Source organism: Mytilus californianus, unplaced genomic scaffold (genome assembly GCF_021869535.1).
Source record: "Mytilus californianus isolate M0D057914Y unplaced genomic scaffold, xbMytCali1.0.p SCAF_1, whole genome shotgun sequence".
NCBI lineage: Eukaryota > Metazoa > Mollusca > Bivalvia > Mytilida > Mytilidae > Mytilus > Mytilus californianus.
In genome coordinates, this window is record NW_026262581.1 from 21,811,486 (window position 1) to 21,817,485 (window position 6,000).

General features: G+C 34.3%; 1 protein-coding gene across 4 annotated transcripts in view; it reads right to left on the reverse strand.

The window, feature by feature from the left end:
* LOC127700691 (uncharacterized) overlaps positions 1-517 on the reverse strand; it is a 34,798-nt gene extending 34,281 nt beyond the window's left edge. For 3 of the 4 annotated variants that reach the window (XM_052204311.1, XM_052204305.1, XM_052204293.1), the window contains exon 1: positions 454-504. The gene's annotated coding sequence lies outside the window, so the exon portion shown is untranslated. Of the gene's footprint in view, positions 1-453 lie in introns of all 4 variants that reach the window. The other variant, XM_052204298.1, reaches the window with a different exon arrangement.
* Between the last annotated feature and the right edge of the window lie 5,483 nt (positions 518-6,000).

Genomic DNA, 6,000 nt, shown 5'->3' on the forward strand with positions numbered 1-6,000 from the left:
AACAGTGCTTTTTGAAGAGTTATTTACCATTTCTGAGCATATGGCTATCTTTTTTAAGTGCTTCATAGCATAATCATATTATTTGAATTTAGTTTTCAAAAGTTTGGCATTTTATTTTCCAACGCCACATAAACAATTGTGTTTATGTACGGGTTTGTAATGGTGTGAAATATCAAGAATTTGATAATGAAAGGAGAATATTTGCAAATCAACATATATAATATTATTAATCGATTGAAAATTTATAAATGATACACATTATGATCTGACGATACAGGATGGGAATTCGAACTTCGATTCGAAGAAAGTTTGAAAGTTGGTTTCGTTGTTAATATAAAAAAACAAAACGGACAAGAAAGACAACGTAATTGTACGACTAGAGTGCGTATTTTTCACTTTGTACACTGAAGACAAATGCATTGGCTACTATGACGTATAGTTTAAAAACCTTACCAAATTTTACCCCTGAGAACTTTTGTTGCTACAACTGCTTGGCAACGATTATCGGTTATGTCCCTTGGGTATTTCTAAAATTGGATCATATCTCCGGTCATAGTCCCGATCGACTTCTATAAGTTTGTTCACCTGGAAGTGATTTCTATAATATATGTAAAACAGTGTGTAAAAAAGTGATTTCTTATATATATTTAAAAGGATTCGTACTGATCCTTTTAAACGTTTTCAGAACTTACAGTACCGTACGTGGATGCCCTGAACCATGGCAAGTAAAACGTAGACAGTTTTTTTTCAATTCTGTAAGGTATATACTGCATGTACTCTGTTCTTATAATATTTCCTTAAGAATTGTTTGGTTGAAAACGGTCTTTTCGTGGATAAAAGGAGATGTTTGAATTACAGTCATATTATTTTTTAATACGAAGACGCCATCCAAAATTAGCATATATATAACGTTAAATGTTAGTTTGTAATCTTTTAATAAAATTCAGGAACATGCATTGTTTAATATTAATCACTGTAAAACTGGTAATGTATGATGAAAAAATAATTCAAACATGTCTTACTATTTTAGATAAAATACATTTATAATACATGTAAATGATTTTGCATCTTATTAGGGTTTTAAGAAGATGAATAGTAATATTTTCAGGGAATTGACATAATTCAAGAGATCACGCAAAAATTTAAAAGTGTTGCCCTTGGAATTGTATGAAACTACCAGGCCAGTCTTTTGGATTTTACGGAAGATGGCTTGACTCTAGTGAAATGCACAACCTTGGACGGGGACAGTTTCATCCGAAGACTGGAAAATTGGATGTTAAGAACGCAATCCGACTTATCAAGTTCTGTCGAAACAAAGCTTCACGGGGTAGGCGGGAGAAAAGTACAGTCATTGAGACATTTTGATCTCCACATAGTGAAGAAATTTAAACCAGACTTTGTTTTCATACAGATTGGAGAGAATGACATCTGTGACAAATTATCTGCATCACACACATTGCAGCATCAGAGATTGTACAACTCGCAAAAGCTGTCAAGCGTTTAGGTGTTCCTTCTGTAGTTATAGGCTCCAACATCATCAGACTAAAACCAAGAAACATGAAAGAAACAACTTATGATAGAAAAAAAGAAGATAAATAAAGAACTAAGCAACATAAAGATGAGTGGTGTCAAGTATTGGAGACATCAAAGCACGTGGCAGAAGACTAAATAAGACTAAAAGACGGGGTACATCTAAATGATGATGGACAATTTAAATTCTTCTGTTCTATTCGCATGTGTGAAAAACTGTACTTGTAAAGTGTAAAATTATGTGCAATCAACTGAATTTGATAAATAAATATAGATATATATATATATACATCAATGATATTTTTTATTATTTTTTACGTAACCAACGACTCATATTGTTCATTATATATTGATATAAGGTTACAAAACGTGTCAGGTACGAAACGACCTAGTAAGTTACGAATCGACTAGTTACGAAACGGCCTGCACCCGACTAGACTTCAATCATTAATGGTTATCTTAATTTTCCGATTATAAAATAACGATGTACTTCATTTTAAACATAAATCATGAATCAATTGAATACTAGATATATAAGCAAAGGCGGATCCAGGGGGGGGGGGGGGGGGGAAATTTGGTTGATTATATAGGGAATCACTGAAGCGTGACTGGAGCGGGCCCCCCTTAGGTCAGTCAGCCCCCCCCCCCCTCGCCCCCTTACAAAAAGTTCTGGATCCGCCACTGACAAGTTTCAAAATTTGGCTTTTCAAATATTACGACTACATGGCATGTAAATATAAGCACAAAAAATAAATTAAAAAAATCATAATAAGCGATCAAACTTTTTTACAGTCCCATACGGCCAGTTTCATTCACACTTTCGTAAATGTTTTATCATATGATATATGAGGGTTGTATAAATGGATTAAAGTGGATGCAAGTAAGTTAAGTTACCAGCATCTCAATATGGAAGACGCTGAAACTGAGGCATATAAAATGGTGTATATTAGATATAAATCCATAAAAAATATTTAAAGCGAAGGTGTATCCCTACATTGAAAAATCGCGGCCAAGAAATATTGACCAAGATACGCACAACTGAAATATTGTGATAATGGTATTTTGTAGGATTTGTTCTAAAGGGATGCCGAGGTTGCCTGTGTTAAGATTCGAGTACATTATCAAGTGCCAAATATTTTATTACTGTCGAGGATGTGAATAACGTGCAAGAATATGTCACATTTCCAACCTGTCCGGTTCGAAAATGGTGAACGATCGACTTTTTTTAAAAGAGTTATGCCCCTTAGAAATATTTAATATATGGAAAATGGCCTTGTTACCGATCTCACGATTACAATTCTTGTCAGATTTTTATAAAACTTGTACTTTTATATAGGTTAATATCAGCAATATCTCGGACAAGTTCTAAAATGGTGGACGATCGACTTTTTTAAAAGATTTATGTCCCTTGGAAATATTAAATTTATGGAAAATGGCATCGTTAGCGCTCTCACGAATACAATTCTTGCCAGATTTTTATAAAACATATACTTTAGGTTAATATCAGCAATATCTCGGACAAGTTCTAAAATGGTGGACGATCAACTTTATTTAAAAGATTTGTCCCCCTTGGAAATATTAAATTTATGGAAAATGGCCTCGTGAGCGCTCTCACGGATACAATTCTTGCCAAATTTTTATAAAAACTTATACTTTAGGTTAATATCAGCAATATCTCGGACAAGTTCTTAAATGGTGGACGATCAACTTTATTTAAAAGATTTGAGTCCCTTGGAAATATTAAACTTATGGAAAATGGCCTCGTTAGCGCTCGCACGGGTACAATTTTTGCCATATTTTTATTTTTCTATCTTTTTTTATTGTTTTTGTAATAATAAGAGTTCATTTAAAACTTTTAACTATAATTCTCAAAACTTTACTCCATATTGTTTAACTCTATTCCATTGACTTGTAAATGTAAAAATGAAAATAAATGCAAATGGATAATGGAATGCAGGTGAGCTTATATTATCCCTGCTTGGAATTTGGGGAGGTATATACTTAAGAAACAGGATGTCCGTCTCCTTCTTAAAAAAATAAATACATTTTTTACTTTTAAATCATTAAATTGTAAATGGACAATTGCAACAGAACAGACTCAATGTTTTGGGTCTTTACATAAATAATAAACAGCTGCGCCATGAGCGCATGATACGCCCGTCGTCTTGTGTGTGAATTGTTATTCAATAATCATAAAAAGTTTCTGACATACGGCCTGACATGCGAAAACCCCCTTTTTTTACAAAAAACTCAATATCTCTAAAATAAACTTTTGAATCAAAACCAAAAAGTATACATATCTTAAGATTAATATAACTAAGAAGTGTGTAAAGTTTTAAGCAATAATCATAAACTGTTTTGAGATACGGCGCGACATGTGGAAAAACCCCTCCCCCTTTTTTAACAAAATACTAATACATGCATCTCTAAAATAAAATTTTGAATCATCAGCAAAAAGTATACAGATCTTAAGATTAATATAACTAAGAAGTTTGTAAAGTTTTAAGCAATAATCATAAATTGTTTTTGAGATACGGCGCGACATGTGAAAAAAAACACACACCTGTTTAAGTAACTTAGTCCCGTAACTCAAAAAGTTTTAATCTTATTTTCACCAAAAAGTATACAGATCGTTTGACCATCATAAGAAACAACTATCTTAAGTTTCATGAAATTTGGATAAGTCATTCTCAATTTACGGTGCTACATGTTTACGCCGGACAGATAGACGGACGGACGGACGGACGAACGGACAGACGAACGGACGGACGGACGGACACCGGACATTTGTATACCATAATACGTCCCGTCAAAAATTGACAGGCGTATAAAAACAGACTTGGGAAGCAAATTATTTTGTTTGTTTCTTGCACTAAATTTATTATGATCATGCAAGAAAATGCATATAATTATTTAAAGCTTATAACTTCTTAATATTAGCCTCAAAGATGTTGAATGTCCACTGAAAGGAATTCAATTGTTTATGTAACTAGATTAAGACAGATTAATGTGTTCCATAGAACCTGTTCAGCCTATGTCAATTTGAAGTTTTAATTACTTTAACTTCACTAGAATCAATGTTTAGAACTATTAATAGCAATTGAGCAGTATGATAAGCATCAAAAGATACATGTATGTGTATTAAAATTATGATTATTGAATTTGAAGATTATGATAAAAAAAAACTAGAGGCTCTCAAGAGCCTGTGTCGCTCACCTGATTCTACTTTGGTTTTGGAAATCATGTAAAAATAGATTAAAATCATAACAGATACCCTAATAATGAGTGAGGCCAAATTTGGTTTAATATTGGTCCTGTAATTGAATAAAAAATCCTGGTGGCCATCTTGAACAGTAAATCAGCAACAAAGTAGCAACACTTCATCAGCACCTCATAAGAAACATTTATGCCATGTTTTGGTTTCATTCCATTCAGTGCACCTCTAGAAGAAGCATTTGTATGTATTTCCCATAGGGTCTTATGTTAAAGGAAGTCCCCCCATTGGCGACCATCATGGATGAAGGATCAGCTTCAAAGAAACAAAACTTAGTCAGCACCTCATAAGAAACAATCATGCCATGTTTGGTTTCAATCCATTCAGTATGTGGTTCTCTAAAAGAAGACATTTGTATGTATTGTCCATAGGGTCCTTTGTTAAACATTGTCCCCATCTGGCGGCCATCGTGGATGAAGGATCAGCTTCAAAGTAACAACACTTGGTCAGCACCTCATAAGGAACATTCATGGTGTTTGGTTTCATTCCATTCAGTGGTTCTCTAAAAGAAGACATTTGTATGTATTTCCCATAGTGTCCTATGTTAAACTAAGTCCCCTGCTGGCGGCCATCTTGGATTATGGATCGGCTTCAAAGTAACAACACTCGGTCAGCACCTCATAAGGAACATTCATGCAATGTTTGGTTTCATTCCATTCAGTGGTTCTCTAAAAGAAGACGTTTGTATGTATTTCCCATAGGGTCCCATGTTAAACTAAGTCCCGCGCTGGCAGCCATCTTGGATTATGGATCGGCTTCAAAGTAACAACACTCGGTCAGCACCTCATAAGGAACATTCATGCCATGTTTGGTTTCATTCAATTCAGTAGTTCTCTAAAAGAAGACATTTGTATGTATTTCTCGTAGGGTCCAATGTTAAACTAAGTCCCCTGCTGGCGGCCATCTTGGATTATGGATCGGCTTCAAAGTAGCAACACTCGGTCAGCATCTCATAAGGAACATTCATGCCATGTTTGGTTTCATTCCATTTAGTGATTCTCTAAAAGAAGACATTTGTATGTATTTCCCATAGGGTCCAATGTTAAACTAAGTCCCCTGCTGGCGGCCATCTTGGATTATGGATCGGCTTCAAAGTAACAAAACTTGGTCAGCACCTCATAAGGAACATTCATGCCATGTTTGGTTTCATTCCATTCAGTGATTCTCTTAAAGAAGACATTTGTATGTATTTCCCA